Source organism: Schistocerca americana, chromosome 3 (genome assembly GCF_021461395.2).
Source record: "Schistocerca americana isolate TAMUIC-IGC-003095 chromosome 3, iqSchAmer2.1, whole genome shotgun sequence".
NCBI classification, from domain to species: Eukaryota; Metazoa; Arthropoda; class Insecta; order Orthoptera; family Acrididae; genus Schistocerca; species Schistocerca americana.
The window spans coordinates 415048661-415071717 of record NC_060121.1 but is presented as its reverse complement, the minus strand read 5'-3'; positions in this window follow the sequence as shown (position 1 = coordinate 415071717).

Here is a 23057-nt window from a genome sequence, read left to right as displayed (position 1 = left end):
GGGCCCCCCGTCGGGCAGGCCGTTCACCGGGTGCCGGTCTCTCAATTTCACGCCACTTCGGCGACCTGCAGGCGATGAGGGTGATAGGATGATGATGACGACAGCACAACACCCAGTCCCTGGGCGGAGAAAATTCCCCGACCCAACCGGGAATCGAACCCGGGCCCAGAGGACTGACAATCACGCTTATCATTCAGCTACCGGGGGCGGTCAATTAAAACCAATGAGGAGACAAGATAGCTAATCAAGAAATTAAAACTGAGGGAAAACAAAACACATAAGAGCTAAAAGAACAGCACAGGGAAATGTGACTGACTGACCACTTACAAAAAACTTGGGTGAGACAGCCACCCTGTTGACACATTAAAAACATCTCCCCAAAATCTTGTTAAAAACGTGGGACAATTCACAAAACCTTAAAACGCGAACCACATTCGTTTGATCATTGCATAAAATAGACTGCAAATCTGCCGGCAAATCCGCTGCAGTCCGCTAGTCAGCACATAAAATGCAGTCCAATAAAATGTGGTGCACCGTGATCTGCACGTCACAAGTACCACACATCGGAGGGTCCTCTCGCCGGAGTAAAAGTCCGTGAATCATAGGGCTGTGGCCGATGTGAAGACGAGTAAGGAGGACCTCGTCCCGTCGACGTGGTTGGAAGGAAGTACCCCACGGCCGAGTTTTGGGCTTGACGACACGGAGTTTGTTGTCGGCCACTTCTAGCCACTCGTGCTCCCAGCGACACAAAACTTATACTGCAACAGCGAGGTGAGGGCATGCAGGGGAGATAGCATACTGAAAGACCTGACGGTCACGACACGCCTCCTTGGCTGCTCGATCAGCCCTTTCATTCCCCAGGAATTCCCATGTGCCCCGGTACCCAGCAGAAAGACACCTCATTCTACAGTTGCTGTAGTTGGAGGAGGGCGTCCTGGATAGTCTGGGTTACTTTATCTGCTGGGTACAAACGCTGGAGGGAATAAAGGGCGCTCAAAGAATCTGAACAGACGAGAAATCTAACACTGCGAGCATGTCTCATCTGCTCCAGAGCCCGCAAGATCGCATATAACTCTGCGTCTAAGATGGTAAATTCGGCAGTCTGACCTTGAGGACACGATCCGATAAGGCGACAAAGCAACCAACGGAGTCAACCTGCTTAGAACCATCCGTAAAAACAGCTACATTGTCTTGGTGCTCAGATAAAACAGCAGAAAATACTGCATTAAAAACAGAGGCAGGAGTGCTATCTCTCCTGTACCGCATCAAATGTAAAATGGCTCTGGGCCACTCCAGTAACCGATAAAATTAGTGACCATGACAGGAGAAAATTTCATTTACAGTGTGAATCTATTTTGAATGAAAAGAAAAAGGAAATAATCGGAAAATCCCTCTCTGATAGTTTCAGAAAGTGTGAAGAAAAAAAGAGACATTACAAGTGACTGCACGTGTTTTTTTTTCTAGAAAAGCACATCGCATATACAAACAAAACGAGCCGTTCTTACTTCTTAGAACTTTATGTGAGTTGCAAGCATTGAATGGGCTCAAAGATCATACGTGTGCAAAAAAATGTAGTTCATTAGCGAGCACAATCCATCTCTCCTATCAAAACACATAACTGATTCCTATTTCGTTCTCAGTATTTTATTAGACGAAATAACTAACCAAACAAATAAATCATATTTAATTATTTACATCCGTTGCGTCTACTATGGTACACAATGCAACTGCCTTTATGACATATAGAGTTACAGCCATTATCAGACGAAGCAGTTGCCGGCGGTATTCTATCGTGTTTCGTTAGTAATGGAATTTCTGAAGGAACTTTTGCTAGTGAGTTGACAGAGTTCGTTTCAGATGGGGCTGCAAATCTACAAGGAATCCATAAAGGAACAGCTACATATATTCGTGGTAAATGTAATTCTAACATTGCAATTATTCACTGTTTGAATCATAAACTGGACCTTGCAGCTGATGCTGTAACATTTACAATAGCTGTTCCACTATATTTGAAGTATTTCATGGCCTTCCTATATTCACACTTTTCTGGAATCCCAAGAAAACAGAGGTGAATTGACAGACATAACCATGGCATTGGGATTTGCATTTTTTTAAAAAAAATGGGAAGAATGTTTGATATTCGCTATGGGCATTCTCATGTTAAACCATGACACCTGTAATATCGTGCTACAGTTCTCTCATCCAGTATTTGACAAACCGAGAAAATCATCACTAAGCAGCGCAACTTGCCGAGGATTCCTCCACAAAATGAATTCATGGAATGTTGACATGGAGTTAGTACTCTTTACGGATATTCTGTAAACAATAAAAGCACTTTTGTTCCAGCATTCTAGAAAATCCGTCGCTGTAAATGCTGTTTAGGAAAGAAAATTATGTATTGGTGCATTAGCTGCAATGATAGACATGCCTGGTGTAGGAACTTACACCTTCAAGCTGCTCAGGCTTAATGATCAGCTAGAAAAAGATTCAGGGTCACCTTGAGTCGTTCGCAAATTTCAAGCAGCAACTTCTTCAGGGAATAGTGGACAACATAACTGAAAGATTTTTTACTGCTATAGCTAATTTCTTCTTGAAATACTGTGAAGTTTTAAAAGCTCATAAAATATGCTGGCCACAGTAAGAAAACAAAATATCGAAAACAAACAGTACAAAGGACCGAACGCGGAAATGGATAGGAATAGCCTCTTTGGCTAAGATTTATAAATGCCGAGACCTTTTGATTCAAGGTCTACAGAGTCTACCCATAGAACCTGTCGATGAATGACCTGGAGCTGTTTTGGTGAAGAGAGTGAGGTGCCCAATGCTAAGTTTCCAAGGGCCGGAAAAATTCGGGAGGATGACTGAGCTCAGTCTAGTAGTAATGGTATTCGAAATATTTTCAATTCCCAGATATTGGATGAGGTGAACTGTTCTATTAATGATATATTGAATCATCAGAACAATGTTCACATTCTCTGTTGTTGTTGTTGTGGTCTTCAGTCCTGAGACTGGTTTGATGCAGCTCTCCATGCTACTCTATCCTGTGCAAGCTTCTTCATCTCCCAGTACCTACTGCAGCCTACATCCTTCTGAATCTGCTTAGTGTATTCATCTCTTGGTCTCCCTCTACGATTTTTACCCTCCACGCTGCCCTCCAGTACTAAATTGGTGATCCCTTGATGCCTCAGAACATGTCCTACCAATCGGTCCCTTCTTTTTGTCAAGTTGTGCCACATACTCCTCTTCTCACCAATTCCATTCAATACTTCATCATTCGTTATGTGATCTACCCATCTAATCTTCAGCATTCTTCTGTAGCACCACATTTCTAAAGTTTCTATTCTCTTCGTGTTCAAACTATTTACCGTCCATGTCTCGCTTCCATACATGGCTACACTCCATACAAATACTTTCAGAAACGACTTCCTGACACTTAAATCTATACTCGATGTTAACAAATTTCTCTTCTTCAGAAACGCTTTCCTTGCCATTGCCAGTCTACATTTTATATCCTCTCTACTACGACCATCATCAGTTATTTTTCTCCCCAAATAGCAAAACTCCTTTACTACTTTAAGTGTCTCATTTCCTAATCTAATTCCCTCAGCATCACCCGACTTATTTCGACTACATTCCATTATTCTCGTTTTGCTTCTGTTGATGTTCATCTTATATCCTCCTTTCAAGACACTGTCCATTCCGTTCAACTGCTCTTCCAAGTCCTTTGCTGTCTTTGACAGAATTACAATGTCATCGGCGAACATCAAAGTTTTTATTTCTTTTTCATGGATTTTAATACCTACTCCGAACTTTTCTTTTGTTTCCTTTACTGCTTGCTCAATATACAGATTGAATAGCATCGGGGAGAGGCTACAACCCCGTCTCACTCCCTTCCCAACCACTGCTTCCCTTTCATGTCCCTCGACTCTTATAACTACCATCTGATTTCTGTACAAATTGTAAATAGTCTTTCGCTCCCTGTATTTTACCCCTGCCACCTTCATAATTTGAGAGAGGGTATTCCAGTCAACATTGTCAAAAGCTTCCTCTAAGTCTACAAATGCTAGAAACGTAGGTTTGTCTTTCCTTAATCTTTCTTCTTTCGTAGGGTCAGTATTGCCTCACGTGTTCCAACATTCTCTGTATTGTGCTAAATTATCCAATTGGTGTTATGACGTTATGTTGAGTGCCTAAAGTTTTATATTTAAAACAACATATACAATATTTCTGAGTGTTTCGAGAATATAAAATGAAACCCTTTCTCGATGTAAGAAAAGTGTAACACGCTTATCATTTCCCTGCTAGGAATCGAGGAAGGTTTTAATGTTCAGAGATGGTGTTCAAATTGCTGTATGCTGAACACTATTATAGAGATGTTGCTTAACATATCATCCATTTAAAGGTTGCTGTTTCGTCTTTTGGAGAACTCTCTTTCTCTTCTTTTTATATTTGCCACAGTTGCTCAGTGTCGTGTAAAATCGTTTGCACTAGGCAGCTGATCTTAGAATATTTTAACCGGCGTACGCTACCAAAGACTATTAATACACTTGGAGTTTGGGTTAAAGTAACTCAGTAAACACGTACATCGGATTACGAACTAACTGAACTGATGCTGTCCAAAATCAGCTCACACTGGGAGCCTTCGTAAGAGCATATTTTACTCATCTCGTCGTCACAGCTTCTCTGTGTTCTTCCAACTTCTTAGAACGCCTGCTGTCGGCGCCAGGCAACCTTCAGAAACTTTGTGCCTTGTTCCCACCGAAACCCACCGTTCAAGAGCCGAACAGAAAACTCAGTAGAACTTTCCACAGCTCCCCACATGTACTCTGTCTTGGCCAGTGACAGGTAGTACTTTTCACGCCATACAGATATCTTATCTAAATCATTCTTCAATTCGTTTTGATCATCTGATGACTTTACAAGACGGTAAATGACAGCATCATCTGCAAACAATCTAAGAGGGCTGCTTAGATTGTCTCATATGGAGTTAATATAGATCAGGAGCAATAGAGGGCCCATAACACTTGCTTGGGGAACGCCGGATATTAGTTCTGTTCTACTTGATGACTTTCCGTCTATTACTACGAACTGTGACCTTTCTAACAGGTTGGTTAGAAGACGCTTGCCTATGGTATGTCGCCTCAAATGTGTGACTGGATTCGTGATTTCCTGTCAGAAAGGTCACAATTCGTAGTGAAGCAGAAGTAATATCCGGGGTTCCCCAAGCCAGTGTTATAGGCCCTTTATTGTTCCTGATCTATATTAACGATATAGGAGACAATCTGAGCAGCCCTCTTAGATTGTTTGCAGCTGATGCTGTCATTTACCCTCTTGTAAAGGCATCAGACGTCCAAAACGAATTGCAAAATGATTTAGGTAAGATATGTGTATGGTGCGAAAAGTGGAAGTTGACCCTGAATAAAGAAAACTGTGAAGTTATTCACATCAGTACTAAAAGAAATCAGCTAAATTTCCATTACGCGATAAGTCACACAAATCTGAAGGCTGTAAATTCAACTAAATACTTAGGGATTACAATTACAAATAACCTAAACTGGAACGATCACATAGATAATGTTGTGGGTAGAGCAAACCAAAGACTGCCTTTCAGTGGCAGAACACTTAGAAGGTGCAACAGATAACTACTAAAGAGGCTGCTTACGCCACGCTTGTCTGCCCTATCCTGGAGTATTTCTGTGCGGTGTTGGATCCGCATCAGGTGGACCTGACGGATGACATCGAAAAAGTTTAGGGAAGGGCAGCTCGTTTTGTGTTATCGCGAAATATGACACGTAGTGCCACAGACTTGCTACATGAACTGGAGTGGTAATCATTAAAACAAAGGCGTTTTTCGTTGCGACAGGATATTCCCATGAAATTTCAATCACCAATTTTGTTCTCCGACTGCGAAAATATTCTGTTACCACCCACCTACATAGGGAGAAATGATCATTACGATAAAATAAGAGAAATCAGAGCTCACACAGAAAAATTTAAGTGCTCGTTTTTCCCGCGCGCCGTTCGAGAGTGGCAGGGTGTAGAGACAGCTAGAAGTTGGTTCATTAAACCCTCTGCCAGGCACTTTATTGTGAATAGCAGAGTAATCACGTAGATGCAGATGTAGTTGTAAATGTTAAGAAGAGCGGGATGCTCGTTGCCTACAGTTAGCTCAGGCTACAAACCAGCGTGAAAAATAAGCTTCAACTGAAAATTACCAGACTTCACAAAGAATAATTAAGACAAGCTGCTCTGTATTTCTAGTTACAAATAAAAGTTCAATTACTCATTTCATCCACGTATTACAGAGCTTATTATTGAAGGGAAATATGGTAAATGGTTGGCACAGGATGCTGATGTTAAATACACTGAAATGAAACTAATGTACAATGGTTCCCCTGGCAGTCTTACTCCCAGGTCTAATTATGTTTACACCGAACGGCAGCAGATCAACCTGCTATATTAACTAAACGTAATTTAAATATTGATGAGAAACATTACATGAAAGGGAGCTGATAAAGGACCCCTTCTGTACTACCTTGGAACTGGCATCCGCGTGCTAAGATTGTCTAGCACGTTCGAAACAGTCATGTGTTTCACGAATAAAGGCTGCAGCTGCATCCAAACGGGCAATCAACTCTTATGGAGAGTCAACTGAGGTCTCGTTCACCAAACGCTTCATGGCCTCCACAAAACGAGATCCACAGGCGTGCGGTCGGCAGATTGTGTTGGTCAAGGTACGAGCCCATCCCGGGGGAAAATACTGTTTAAACGATCCCTGATGTCAACGGCAAAGTGTGGTGAGTTCTAATCATCCTGGAAGCATAATCGTTGCCTAACTGCTAGAGGGACATTCTCCAGTATTTGGGATCGTATTTTACGGAGAAAGCTACGGTAATTCCCTCCACCGAGTGTGTTACGTAAAAGATAGTGAGCAGTCGGATTGTTGTAAGCAGTACTAGCTTACACATTTAAGACAAATCTGTGTTGACGGTGAAAAGCACAGTCTTTGTTAAATATCTTTTATAAAATCATTGACGGTGTACTGGGGTACATTTATCATATCCTTTATAAAAGTTAGAGCATAGTTTTGACTTTTATAAAAGATCTGTCAAAGAAATTTTACAGTACAGTATGGGCATTAGGGAAGTCTAACGTCAAACCCTTCAAGGACCCATAGCGGAGGAACGGTACCCATTACAAAAGTGTTTCCTTGTGTATCTCCTCAACTGCCTACACTATACGTAACTTATCTACACTCCTTATATCCACACAGACGCTGTAACCGATCATCTTCCTATCACTGATAATGATTAGTAAAAACCTAAACTGTTAGAAATAATGAAGTTTTCCATAAGAGCTGGCAGTGGGCGACATGATATTCGACAAATATCTGCAAGGTGTGGCACACTAACAACCGAAAATATTTCAAAACTGCAATAGCTTTCTTAGACGCGTTTACCCCTATAATGAAAATCAGATAAAAATACGATAACACTGCGTTCGAAAGAAATTGAAGGTAGCACATGTATGATATACGTCCAAGTTTCTTGCAGGAGACAAACGAATTCAATAATTTCCCGGGCAACTGAACGCAATGTAAGCATATGCGAATACATTAGAGTATGTCTTTTTCAAGAGGAATGTGATCGATAGAACAGCCACAAAATAACATTTTGCAACTTATGTGATGTCCAACTAGAAATCGTAACATAATATATATGTAGTATTACTTACGTAAACATATGAACATATGAACTCTCAAACATAAGTAAATTCAGTTTCACACATCAGTGTCTTCTAATTGGTCAACAGTTGTCTCTCAAGTATTGTTTCAACAGCCATACAGACAGATTTTAACAGATCTAGTGTTTGAGATGAGTGATCAATCGCAGAAGAGTACACATGAGTCTAATGACATTTGCTATACTTCAACATCCTTCTGTCTTAATAGGCTCCTCGTCGTTTCTTGGAAAAGTCTATGACGTCACAGAGTCTACTAACAAAGACTGTTGTCTCAATTGAAACGTTCGGAAATCCGCTGTTCTTCTATGGGCCTAGGTACACGCCCTCCCGAGTGTTTGAATCTCATTGCTTCCTTTGCAAACAAGAGATCACTTAAGAAATGGCCCCACCCTTGGGCTATATTAGGGGCGTTTCCCCGAAGTGAAATGATTCTATAACGCAAACAGTCTCCTATAAGTGGTCTCAGCTGCCCGGCTGGGCGGTGTGCAGTGTACTTCACAAGACAAACATCAATTTAGTAACAGTAAACAGCAGAGCAACCACCACTGTTGGCTGCTTATACACCATGACATCACATTTTGCAGGGCACTGTAACGTTAGAGTAGCTGCATGAAGATTACGCTAAAAGCCCAGAGGTACTCGATAAAAAAGCAAAATGTCTGAGAGATCAGAGATAAGTGCAGTTACAAGCTACTATCCAACTTTCTGTTCAAATTAACTAAGCAGTTGAATGCATTGCCTTTTTTTCTGAAATTTCCTTTGGTAGCCATCACATACGAACCTAACAGCTGCTCCATGGCAAGTTATTTCTCAAAACGTTCCACATATCGATAGACTTTAAACAGTATGTTTAATGAAGTTATAGATTAAAACTTTGCGCCCCACTGCTTCTCAAGCATGGGTCTTCATCGTACACGTATTCGGTACCAGTGACGTTCAATTTCATGTCGAATGATTGTAAGTCAGGTTTCGGCCGATTTCCATAAATAACCTCACATTCGATTGTGCTTCATGAACATACAGTATATTTGATTACGTGATACTACTACAAGAAAAAGAGAAGATAAAGAATGTGTAATTCTCTGCCTCAGTGAAGTGTACTGGCAAAAACTTTATTTAATTTGTATACAAAATCTCTGTAACATTAAGCGTTTCCTCTACGCAGCTGATCTTGCTACTGCTGCACAGGGTAAAAATTAACTTCTTGAAGAGCAACTAACAGGGGCCTCGTCTAAGTCGTCAACGTATTACAAGCAAAATACGTCGAGACCAAATTCTTTAAAAACACAGGTAAGTGTATTTCACTTGAGATATAGACTGGGAAGAGAAAAACTCAAAATATATTGCGAGGGTTGGCACCTGGAACACGTAGACACTCCTCAGTATCTATGAGTATTTTTGACAGGTATTTAACCTATAAAAATCACTATGTTTATTCTGTTAAGAAAGTAACAACGAGGAACGAAATGTTGAAGAAACTTTCTTGTACTACGCGGGGAACAAATCCCACTGTCCACGAAACAACTGATAAAGGCCCTGCGCTTTTCCCCTGGACAGTACGCCTGCCCACCGTTGACTAAATTTGCCCACATGAGAAAAGCGGATGTCAACCTAATGAAATATTCGATTTAACAACTAGCTATATGGAGGCTACGCCCCTGAGTAAACTGTGTAGAGCAGCTAGTTTCTCTGGTCATGTATTCGATGATCAACAGTAGAATACTCGGAAAAGTTCAGACTTTCGATGAAAAATATGTAACACAGCTTCATGAACAGAGTGGACACAGAACCGATTCGTACCCACCACAAGAAACTGAACCACTAAGTACCCAAGTGGACTAGGAAACTTGGGGAAACCTCAATAGACCACGAACAGATGTTGCACCAGTAAAGAAAAACCAATCAAGATGGGATGGTGAGGTCAGGATATAGGTCACAAGTTAGATTGTCCAATTAGTCCTTGTAAGTGCACAATCGAAAATCTGTGGCTAATGGAGCGCAAATTTTACAAGAAATGATAGGGATCAGACACCATAATTGAATAGTTTCCCAGACAGTAAAAGTGAAGCAAGTGTAACAATTTTCAGTAGCAAAGGGAAGTAGATGTGGCGAGCAAACTTCTTTAGCAGAAGACGTCCCTCGGCCAAAGACATCTATTGTATTTTTTCCACGCTAAACACTATTCGACGTCATCGGAACAGAGGTCCCCCTTACAGCTTGTTCCGTGCTATTTTCTGGCGCCTGAATGCATGTGAGGTGAGGTTTTTTTTTCAGCTGTTCTTGTAGCGTACAACATGCTTTGATGTTGGGTCACGACGTTTACTTATTTTAAGTAGTCATTAGATTCCATATGAATCTCGAAGAATTTTCTAGAGAATATAGTACCGAAAATGTTCGAGGGCAGCCTCCTTACAGCAGTGATGCGTGAGTTGTGTCAACTTATTGCACTGATATCTCTCAACAATCATAGCATGCATAATGCAATACGATATCCTCGAAGGCAACATGCATAATGCTGCCCTATAATAGTTTTGAACAAAATGCTGCACACGTCATGATCTACAGGTACTTCTTTTCATATTATATAATTTAAAGCATCACAAAAGTTAATTTAAAATCATTTTGGCTCTTTGTAGCACGAGAAAAGAATAAAGCGTCGGCAGCAGAGCAAATAACGTGTAAAATTGTCCTGAATGTAGGTCGTATATTATTAAGGCACCAGCCATCCTTGTAGAACTCACAGTCTAGGCAGTTGCTATTTTAAGCTACGTTCGTGTGCCCTGAACATAAAGCTTACTTGTGCTACCCTAATATCCGAATTGCGATCTCCTCCCTGTGTGCCTCGGCTCCACTCTTAACTTGCCTTGCTCTTCACTCTGAAATACGCGGTAACTTCTTAGTTCCAAATTTTGGTAAATATTTATGAGTTTCCCACTATTGAAATATCATGACATGCAATTTTTGTATAACAATTTTCTTTACGGCAAATCATACATGAACAACCAGCCAATACGTCGACGAGAATTCCCTCTGCTATAAAGTTAAATCCATTGTATGTCACAATTCCCTCTTCGACCAAATACCTGAAATCTGTTAGACCATAAACGAAAACTGTTATTGAAAGAATACACCAAAAATAGTCCGCCTCCTTATCAACTGTGCGTCATCATCCGTTTGTCGCCAAAGGAAATCGAGAAAAGTCTAGAGACAGACTTTCCCAAAAAATTTTATGATGCGAACGAACCACGAATTTCTAGTTGCAAAGCTTCTCCATTTCTTTGCTGAGTAAAGGCTGACTTCGATGGAGCACTATCAGTTTACTCTTTTTCTGATGCCACTCTCAAGGAAATTTGGGTTTAGAGACACAAAACATCCTTCAACTTTTCTTTACACTCAGACACTCTGAAGCTAGGAACGTTGTTGTTTCTCTGGGTAACACATGAGCATTTGTTTAAAACCACAAAATTGTTGGATGCCAGGATATCACAATACTAAAACCAGTTCTGCATTCCTCGTGGATTAGGTGAGTTGCCAGCTCTTCCAATTTAAACGTGGCTTACACCATACCATTGTTGCCAATGGCCGGTACTATGGATACCATGGACAAGATTATTATTACCACTGACGTCGGACAAACACGTCACAGACAACGATAGTAACTCGAATAAATCTGGCGTTAAGTGACTAGTTTCTGTGCGTTACGAACTTCAAAGAAATGCCGTAACGTAGTTGGGGCGCGTTTTTATGAGGTGTTTGTGAGACTGTTAAACATTGTTTTTTGAATGGTTTGTAAACCTGTTGGGTAGCACGACTCACTGAACGTTCCGGTTGCCCCAACGTTAGCTATTCGCTATGCGAGATAGTTGTGTCGATGATTCGTGATTTCCTCGTTTTGAAACTAAAAGAGCTAGCTGGCATCTCACATGTCAGTGGTGACCCAAAGGAAATAAATAAGTGCTCTGTGAAAAACCTGCCAATAATATTTTGGTAGAATAAAAATCTGCTCCAGTAGCCAGTAATTTATTATTTATTACACGAGAGCTTTCGAAGCCTAAAGATCCATCGTCAGGTGCCACCAAATAATTAAAGAAAGATAAATGGCAATCGAGCCAGTTATTCGCGAGGGATCACGCCCACGCCAAAGACACGGATGCTTTGAGTAATGATTTCAAATTGAAGTAATCACTGAATAAAAAGTGCTTTCTCATTCCTTAAAATTTTATTAACCTTCAAAACAAACAAGGTATTCCATCGAAGTACCAGCATTTTCAACGCGTTCCGCCAGAGGAAAAGTTTGGGAACCTCTGTTGTAGGACCCAAAATTTCCCTCTAAACAAGCACCATGTATCCTAACCTTTCCTCAACACAGCCGAACGTCACAACCCACAGACTGATGAGTGCTGGCACAGTTACCTACAGGGACTTGTGGTCATTCGGGATAAGACATCTTATATGATTTCCACGCAGGGAATTCGTTGTAGAAAGGACGACTAGCCATTTATGTAGAATGTAATGTTCCATTTAGAAGGATGTATGTGTAAAAGCACTGTAAAGATCAAATATTTGAACGTTGTGCAGAAAAAAACCTTTTTATTATTGACATCTAAAAATCCCCCAATTCATATTACAAGGTTTTCGTGTCCGTACCTGACGCTGTACTAGGCTCGGTTCTTAAAGACATGTGTTTACTTTGTGTGAGGATTCCAATACAAACACTGACTGATTCTCCAGAGAAAAACATGTTAATGGATTTAGCTGAAACGTACATCCTGGTACAGACAGTACACCTTCCAGCTACTGTTCACAGCACCGCGGTCATAGACATTATCTTCATAGATTATTCTCTAGCTGACGGGAAAAGTGTGAGAAAAATTAGTAGTGTCCTGTCAGCTCATGATGCACAGACAGTAATACTTAAAGGAATCAAGACAGAGTCATATCCTGATTAGTGAACAACAGTTTTAGAGACATAAGTCAGCTTGCAATTCAGGCATTTAAAGCCAATCTCGAAGGGCAAACTTGGCAAGAAATCTACATTACAGACAACTTAAAAACATATATAAATTTCTCCAAACCTCTGTCACATTCTTTGATATCTCTTTTCCATTAAAAAATTAAATGCAGACATGCAATATTAATAAACAACCGTTTTGAAAAACTAATGGTATTAGATTATCAAACAGGGCGAAACCGAAGCTGTATCTTACCATGAAAGAGAGTCTGAGCCCAGTAACAGAGTTTCAGTGCAGACGATACTGCAGATTGCTGGGGAATGTTATCTGATAGGCTAAAACAACTTTGCATGAAGAGAACTGAAGTTCGCAGAACAAAATTAGAGCTATATGCACAGTCGTGAAACAGATATTGGGGTAGCATGTGCGTGCTCAAGCAGCAGGACTGAAAAAAAAAGTTGATAAACCCATTGCATTTAAATCCAAGTTGAAAAGTTTCCTTGTAGCACACTCCTTCTATTCTGCATAGGAGTTCCTCAAAGTAGTTTAGAATTCTTCTCTGTAATGTGTTATTTATTCATATACTGTTTCGAAATTGTTTCTTGTTGTGTTAATTCATTAATTCTTTTGTTAATAATTTTCTAATCAGCGTTCTGAATACTGTGTACCAACTCGTTCCACGGGCAGGTAGCCTTGGCTGACATGGTCACACGGAACATGATAGATAAATAAATAATACAAAACCGAAATAGATATCGACGTTGGGCTCCTACGAGACAGAGTATTGACACAGTTCGATAAGAATGAAGAAGGAAATCGTAATGACGATTCAGCTGTAGTAAACTGAAAAAAAAGAATGGTTTATAACCTAAGTGCGGATGAGGATGGGCGAACGGCGAACAGCAACACCTTCCACAGGATGCAAAACCAGGCAGTTATCCTTGTCTCACCAAGCTCTCTAAAGCCACGTGCAGTGTTCTCGATGACTGTCGTAAGCTCTCTCTTGAGTACAGATAAGGAAAAGCTTTAAACGGAGAGATGTATACTCGGTCCTTGAATTAAGCCAACTGGAAGAGATAAAATACTGAAGAATCCAACGAGGAGAAGGTGTGTGTAACCAACGTGAGACCAATCCACCAGCCTGACAGAGGTCGCCTAGGTACACTCTGACGTTCTTATGGAATAAAGCATTATCCCATATAGTAGAAAAATTGAGTCTCTATCGCGAGTTGCAACATTATTGAGTACAATAGTACGTTCTGAAACATTTGTCCTGTCATGGTTCTTTTGGCGAAGAAACATGAGTCTAACATAAGTCGCCTTGAAAGGGAACGGATATTAGATCTCGTTGTCAGTGAAAAGTTACTCGGATCTCCATTGTGGCTAGCGAAATATTCCTTCATCTAAGAGTTGATCTGACAACCCTTATCCTGCTTGCGTCCTCACGTATCAAAATACATGCCTTATAAGCCGCTTAAATTTTCGTTCTTGTGATGTTTTGAGACAGCTACCTAATAACGTCATGTTGACGGCGTCAGCGATCCGTGATATAGATTCCACGAGACACCGAAGCCATTCATGGCGATCCACCTCCGTCGACAACTCGTGGTGGCTGGTCACATCTGGGTCTAAGGTCCCCGTGGTTCGAATCCACAACTGCTGGCTGGATGCCACGCTGAATTTTGTATGCGCTATTGTAAATTCACATAGACTTCGATTACTCTATCTTCATTGACTCAATTTTCTGGATAACAAATTCATTTCCAGTTACAACGGTTTCAGATTGAGAGCGTGTGATGACGACACATCCTAACCACCGCGTCAATTCGTGACAATAGCGGCACTTGTAAGATACCAGAACATAACCTACTTACGCCCGTATGTGAACAGTTCTCTAATAACAATGAACACACCGCTAGATGACGTACTGTACCTTCACTTAGTCACATGAATAGTACGACCCATTAGTTGGGTCTTAGCCACCTTCACACGAAATTATTCTGATTTTCCTTAAAAGATGATTCTCGACTAGCAGTGATCTTGAGATAATAAAGATAAACTTTGATTCATCCGATATCACTAGAGCGGACATTTATGGGCTACACAGGACAATGAGCGCTTAGACATAATGGGACACCGTCTTACTCCCTCGTGCAATGCAATTCGGACAAGACTGAGCAGAAGAAAACATCTTACAGAACTTATAAATTATAGAGTGCAGCAATCAGTCATCCTTTTTTTAGGTTTTATAACGCAAATCCATATTTCGGCTAGTGGCTAGCCATTCTCAGTGCACTGTTTTCTATTCCCGATGAATGTAAGTCCCTGTTGTTCGGGCGTCAGTCACATTTCTTTGAATATTGGTATAGTAGTATTCAAAGAAATGTAACTGACGCCCGAACAACATGGACTTACATTCATCGGGAATAGAAAACAGTGCATTGAGAATGGCTAGCCACTAGCCGAAATATGGATTTGCGTAATAAAACCTAAAAAAAGACGACTGATTGCTGCACTCTATAATTTATAAGCCACATAACAGTCGCTGAGTGCACCCACTTTCCGAATGGAAGGTAACCTGATCTTTCAGAACGTTAGTTATCACCTATGCATATGTCTAGTGACCCAATACTTGGAGATATAATGTAGAAAAAGAGCTAAGTAACATTGGTAGTGTTATCAAATAATCGTACGGCTGTGCTAGCTCAGTGGACTAAGATAAGTTGCTTATTAACAGCGCAACATGAAGTTGTGAACATCGTATTGGTATTCCAGTAGACCCCTTATTAATGTTGACTACAAAGCTATTGTTCTATATTAATATTACCGTTTTTGAAAACAAGTGTCATGAAGCTCGGATTACTTAAAATGTTGTTGAGTTTCGTTGTAGGTAATGTGGGTTGAAACTGTAAGGATCCATGCAGTGATGCACACAAGTTATAGTTTTTTCTTCTTTTCCTTCAGACTGGTTGGTAGCGGCCCGCCTCTGTTATGAGAGAGCAAATTAATGCTCGAAAGTACACTTGCGCAAACAAAGACTGCCTTCACGAAATAGAAAAGTATTTCACTGTCCCAGTAAGCACCTCAGAAATTAGTAAATGTCTTCTAAAGGCATATGTATGAGGCATTGCTCTGTGTGGCTTTGAGAGGGCCATAGACACGGCTTCCCAGGTAGATGCCGGAAGTCAACTTCCGCAAGGCGTTCGATACAGTTCTCCACAGTCGTTTAATGAACAAAGTAAGACCGAGCGAGGTGGCGCAGTGGTTAGACAGTGGACTCGCATTCGGGAGGACGACGGTTCAATCCCGCGTCTGGCTATCCTGATTTAGGTTTTCCGTGATCTCCCTAAATCACTCCAGGCAAATGCCAGGATGGTTCCTTTGAAAGGGAACGGCCGACTTCCTTCCCCATCCTTCCCAAATCCTAAGAGACCGATGACCTCGCTGTCTGGTCTCCTTCCCCAAACAACCCAACCCAGCCCAACCAGGTAAGAGGATATGGACTATCAGACCAATTGTGTGATTGGGTTGAAGAGCTCCTAGATAACAGAACGCAGCATGTCATTCTCAATGGAGAGAAGTCTGCCGAAGTAAGAGTGATTTCAGGTGTTCTGCAGGGGAGTGTCGTAGGACCGTTGCTATTCACAATATACATAAATGACCTTATGGATAACATCCAAAGTTCACTGAGGCTTTTTGCGGATGATGCTGTGGTAAATCGAGAGGTTGTAACAATGGAAAATTGTACTGAAATGCAAGAGGATCTGCAGCGAATTGACGCATGGTGCAGGGAATGGCAATTGAATCTCAATGTAGACAAGTGTAATGTGCTGCGAATACATAGAAAGAAAGATCCCTTATCATTCAGCTACAATACAGCAGGTCAGCAACTGGAAACAGCTAATTCCATAAATTATCTGGGAGTACGCATTGGGAGTGATTTAAAAAGGAATGATCATATAAAGTTGATCGTCGGTAAAGCAGATGCCAGACTGAGATTCATTGGAAGAATCCTAAGGAAATGCAATCCGAAAACAAAGGAAGTAGGATACAGTTCGCTTGTTCGCCCACTGCTTGAATACTGCTCAGCAGTATGGGATCCGTACCAGATACGGTTGATAGAAAAGACAGAGAAGATCCAACGGAGAGCAGCGCGCTTCGTTAAAGGATAATTTAGTAATCGCCAAAGCGTTACGGAGGTGATAGATAAACTCCAGTGGAAGACTCTGAAGGAGAGACGCTCAGTAGCTCGGTACGGGCTTTAGTTGAAGTTTCGAGAACATACCTTCACCGAGGAGTCAAGCAGTATATTGCTCCCTCCTACATATATCTCGCGAAGAGTTCATGAGGATAAAATCAGAGAGATTAGAGACCACACAGAGCCATACCGACAATCCTTCTTTCCACGAACAATACGAGACTGTAATAGAAGGGAGAACCGATAGAGGTACTCAAGGTACCCTCCGCCACACACCATCAGGTGGCTTGCGGAGTATGGATGTAGATGTAGATGAACAGGAGACAAGATTCATTCGAGAAGTGATATTACAGAGACATGACGATATTAAATGATATGAAAGCAACAAATGAGGGCTGTTTTTGTGGTCATCACTCTTTACACCGGCTTGAGACCAACTAGGATATCCGTGAGTGTTAAAGCACCGCTTCCAGGATGGGAAGGTGGGGCGGCCCAGGATCCAGTCCTCCCGGCAGGTTAACGACGAGGGACAGTGTGCCGACCAGACTGAATGTGGTTTTTAGGCTGTTTCAGTTACGTGATTCGCACACATTTAGAAAATTTTAGTTGACTTCCACATGAATAATGCTACACACAGACAACTGGGGTACATACGTTCCGTCCTGGGGCGATTAGGGGGTGACGGCAGGAAGGGTATCCAGCCATTCCTTAAATTAACTACGCCAAATCCGTTAATAAAGGTGCCGACCATCCGTCGATGGGGGAGAAAGGTACAAGGAAAAGTAGGCTTCTGATTGGTCTGATGCAGTCCGTCACGACTTCATCTCCTGTTCCAGCCCTCTCATCCCAGAGTAAAACAACCCCAATTATGTATGTAACAACCTCCGTTTTCTTCTACAGTTTTTACGCACTACAACTTCCCCTAGTAGCAGGGAAGTTATTTCCTGATGTCTTAAAACATGATCTGTCTATTTTTGTGTCAGTTTTCGATATATTCCTTCCTCAGTTCTTATGAGTCCATGTAATTTTCAATATTCTCCTACAGCACCGCATCTGAAATGCCTCGATTCTCTTTTTTCCTGTTTCCCCGCTGCCCACGACTCAGTTCTACACAATACTACGCTCCAAACGTACATTCTCTGAAATTTACAGCGCAAATTAAGGTCGGTGTTTGATATTATGATTAGGGACCGGATTTTCGTCAAGACGCTAATTTTTTCTATTATTCCAGAATTACGCTATTTGGATAATTTTTTCGAATTAGTTCGTTTTTTACGTTTTAGGCATGGTTTTGTAGTGCATTTAAATGGATATTTTTCCCGTTTTGTGAACAAAAATAATATTTTCGAAAATCTTTAATTATGCTGCATATTTTGCGTGTATTTCAATTAAAAAACTTATTCTTTAAAAATATGGACATTTCAAATTGTGTGTTCACATGGTCGGTTGTTGTGAAAGCTTATTGTTATGTATTTATTTGTGATTATCCTTTCTTCCTTATTCGCTGCTATGAGATACCATTCGCGCTTGCTCACGTAGTTCGTGACCTTGGTTGTGTGATTTCTCCGGTCAACAAGAGTGTTAAGGGGGTAGTTGGCTGTGTTTTGAAGCTGTTTGCAAGGAACCATCAACAGTTTTAACATTATTATTCGATTTGTATATGCCTTTTTAAACATTTAATTTCATAATATTCATAGCATTTGAATTAATACAACACTAAAGTGGCGAATGACTCATTTTCGGAGCCTCCCTCACTTACCTATTTTCATTTGACTCCATGTTCTATCTACAGAAAATCGGTTCATATTTGTAGTAAGCGGTGATTACTGGCTGGTGGTTTGGTGATGTGTTTTAAGTTCTTCACAATTAAGTGCGATGCCAAAAGTGAAAACAAGTAATCATTCTAGATTGCAACAGTATCAGTGAGAGTTCGACGGGGAGATGATAACGCCAGATGGGAAAATACTTTATTGCCGTGCGTACTGAAAAACCAGTTGATAGTGAAAATTGTTCCAAGTCGTTCGGCGTGAGCATACCAGTAAACACAAACAGAAAGTAACATGAGAATCAACAAAAAGTGCTCCCTTCCAGCAGTTGTTAGGTGAATGTTCTACAGTACTTTTTCGCAGTTTTGATTTGTGTGAAGCCTTCTTGTCGGCAGATATTCCGCTGTGGAAATTAACTAGTCCTGTTATGAGAAATTTCATTGAGAAGTTTACAGACTGCAAAGTGCCAGACGAAGCCACTGCATGTAAAAATTACCTACAGCAGTGCAATGGCCAAATCAGTACAAAAATAAGAGATCAGATTCAAAATAATTTTATGTGGGTGTCAATCGACGAAACACAAGAAAGTGAGGGATGGTTTATTTCAATTATTGTAATTGGGTCTCTTAACAAAAATGTACGGTCTACTCCGTATCTAGTTGCCACAAAGCAGTTTCAAATGACAAATACATCCGAAGTTTCCTCATTTTTTTATCGATCTCATGAACTTATTATTACCAAGTTGCATTCAGTACGAGCTTGTGCTGCTGTTTGTAACTGATGCAGCAAGTTACATGATCAAAACTAGTACTGCTCTCAAAGTTATATTTCCCAATATCATACATTTGACTTGTCTTTCTCATGGATTACATCGCGTTGCTGAAACTGTTCGTACAAATTTCGCCCTGTTGACAAGTTGATGTCTGTTGTGATGAAGGTGTTTGTTACAGCACCTTATAGAAAACAAGTCTTCAGAGCAGCAGCAGTTGATATTCCCCTGCCACCAGAGCTAATCATAACGCACTGGGGCATTTGGTTGTCTGCAGTTATTTACTACATGTAACATATAGAAACTTTTAAGAGGGTCGTTTCTACATTTCATCATAAAAGTACAGCGTCATTTCAAATTGCCCAAGACGTTCTGAACACCTCAGAAACAGGAGCTAGTTTTGCGTGTATATATGCGCATTTTTCTCATCTTCTAGTGGCAATTGTTACTGTGGAGACGGGCAGTTCTACTCAGTGTGCTTAATACCGCAGACTCTAAACCTGACTCTGTTCCTGGAAGAGTTGAAATACTGAAGGAACGTGTCCAGAGCATACTTAAAAAAACAGGATAAGAAAAATTTTGTATAACTGCAGAAATTGTAATCGATAAGCGCGCTAAACGTCCGAGTAACACGCCGCTAAGAGGAGCAAGGAGCCCCTTTTGCACGCACCTGTGAGGTAGAGAGAAGTATCTCCTGTTACAAGCACGGGAGATGGCTTATTCCGAACACCTGAAACATACAGTGATTGCGAACTGTTAGTTGGTTGGTTGGTTTTGGGGAATGGGACCAAACAGCGAGGTCTCAGTCCAATAGGGTTAGGGAAGGATGGAGAAGGATGTCGGCCGTGTCCTTTCAAAGGAACCAGCCCGGCATTATTGAACCGTCGTCCTCCCGAATGCGAGTCCAGTGTGCTAATCACTGCGCTACCTCGCTCAGTCTATTGCGAACTGTAACAGAAGGGAAGTGGAAAACTAATTGTGAGTACAATAGGTTTCCGTAAATTAATACAAGTACCAGTTTTCTTGCCTGTATTGTTAACGCTTCTTTGTGGATCATTTCAGGCATTTGTTAGTCCTTTCTGTGTTAAAACGATGCCAACTGAGTTTTTATATCATTTTATGCGAACAGTTTGCATTAATATTTTATGTGCTTGTTGTAGAATTTTTTGGTGCATGAATGCACTCATATTTAAGGGATTATTACTGCATGAAATCTGATCCCTAATTACGACACTAGCAGCATTTTCTTGGTCAGGAATGCCTGCTCTGCCCATGCTATTCTGCTTTTTATGTCCTCCTTGCTTCGTCCATCATGTGTTATTTTGTTTCTAAGGTATCATAATTCCTTCACTATGTCTGCTTTGTGTTCGACATTAGATTTATCGTTACTCTTATTCGCTATTCCACATTACTTTCTTCTTTTTTTAAATTGTACACCGTTATTACGAATTAGTGTTTGATTTACGTCTGGCAGTGTGGTGAAGAATTAGTGTTTGGTTTACGTCTGGCAGTGTAGTGAAATAGATAAACAACGAATAGTGTTCAGAACTGCCAGCAGACCGGAACCTACGATGTAGACTACCAGTGGCACACACACGACTCGAACATCTGCTGCCTGCGTAGTTCTCTTATAAGGAGCTTGCACCTTGGTGGCTTCATCTTTGTTCAGGACTCTATTTAATTTATTATTATACAGCGTTACGAGGCGTCCCAGAACACATACTCGCAATAAACCTGAATTTCTCTTCGTGTTTCTACAATGATCAGAAGGCAGTTTTTCTCTAAATATGACAGACAATTTCCCGCTAAAATTTACAAGTTTGGGTCACGATCCGACAGTTATTGGAAAGATATAATATATGCCTCTCTGTGGTGGTTTTAGGAGCAGGTTTAGACACAAAGCCTTCGTACAATGCAAATGGTAAGCAGTAGGTTAGGGTTGTAGGTTAGGGTTTGACTCTTCAACAACTGTGGAGTCATTATAAACAAGAAATACTAAGGATTATCCAACACGTTATGGCACTCGCCAGCATTGATTAAGGAAGACCGAAAACGGGATGCTCGAATTGGATGCTCAAACGGAGATATAAAAACCTTTGTTCCTGATTTGAACAGAATATTTCAAAATGTACGCCACTGCTTTCGGTATCGAGTAGAGAATGATCCGATCGTGAAACATATCAGAGTTTTACAGTTAGGAAGGGAAGCTGACGTTTTACGTTTGAAATTTCATCAAAGATGGACGGAAATTCGGATTGGACATGAATGAGGCAGGAAGTCAGCTGCGATTTATTTGAAGGAACAATTCCTGCGTTCGCCTTTAAAATTATGGAGAGAAGCCATGGAAAGCATAAAACATTGTCAGCAACCGGAGATATGAATATCGCCCTTTCAAATACGTGTCTTAACCCCTGAGCTTCCTTCGGTAAAATGGTTTCCAATATCTATGTTGATCACATACATAACTTCGACAAACTGATTCGTTCTCATTTATTAATTTAATTAAACGAGGAAATCAACTGTTGGATCGTTATTCATCAGACAAAACTGTAGCTATTTTTTCACTTTTATACGACACTACTGCACAAACAATGGGTGGAATTTCAACAAAGATATGAAGCAACCGATATCCAAAATATCTTGGTCTGTTTCTAGCGCTGATAAACTGTATCGTGTTGCACAGTTTCTGTTTAATGATGTATAAACACAGGCAATAACAATCATTTGTAATGCTCAATTTCCCATACATGAGTTAATCTGTATGCAAAATTCCACGCATTCATCAATCAGGAAAAGCAGTTTTTCTGTATCCGAACTTGTACCTGTTTGTCTCATTGATACTGCTCTTTCCAAGACAGAAACAATGAACTGGAAGAGGAACCAGGAACTTGGAGTGCGGACACAAGAATCTGCAGAATGAAAATGTGTGGCAGGTCATTAAGAGTGCTAAGAGAAAAGGTCTGGTTTTAATTCTGTACAGCGATCAAATTTATCCGATCACGATCTTTAGTAACAGCAATCGTGAAACGTGTAACATGAATCTGAAATCCATCACAGAACATAAGACTCGGTAGAAGCAGTCCACCACCTTACCATTTCTTGCAGAGCTTATAGCTATGCAGCACAATAGGTATGCCGAATATGTGTTTAGATATGGAGAAGGTATCACGGCAGTTGAAACTGCAATTCGAGTCGTGAGACTCATGTGGATGGCTTAATGTAAGGGGAAGGGGCAGTTTCCTGCGGCAAATGCTCTTGAATGTAAGAAAGATAGAACTATTTTTCATTTATACATTCTCGAAGAAAGATTATAGTGTAAAATCTGGTAGGTTTCTATATCATTACATACAGAATACTGGCTAGTGATTCTGTCTGTATTGGGGCGTGTCTTGTTTCGGAACTTCCGAGCAGTTTAATACTGCATGTTGAATATGGACCAGGCGACAAGAGTAGTACTTAATAGACTGACTCTTGGGACTAACAATAAAGGTTTTGAAGGAGATTTACTGAACTACATTGTAAGATTTCTTTCCCTCCTCTACAGAGGAGTGTAAGCTATTTTTAAATTTCCTGACAGATTAAAGTTTCTTGTATGTCTGGGACGCTAATGTTTACCTTTCCTTAAAGGG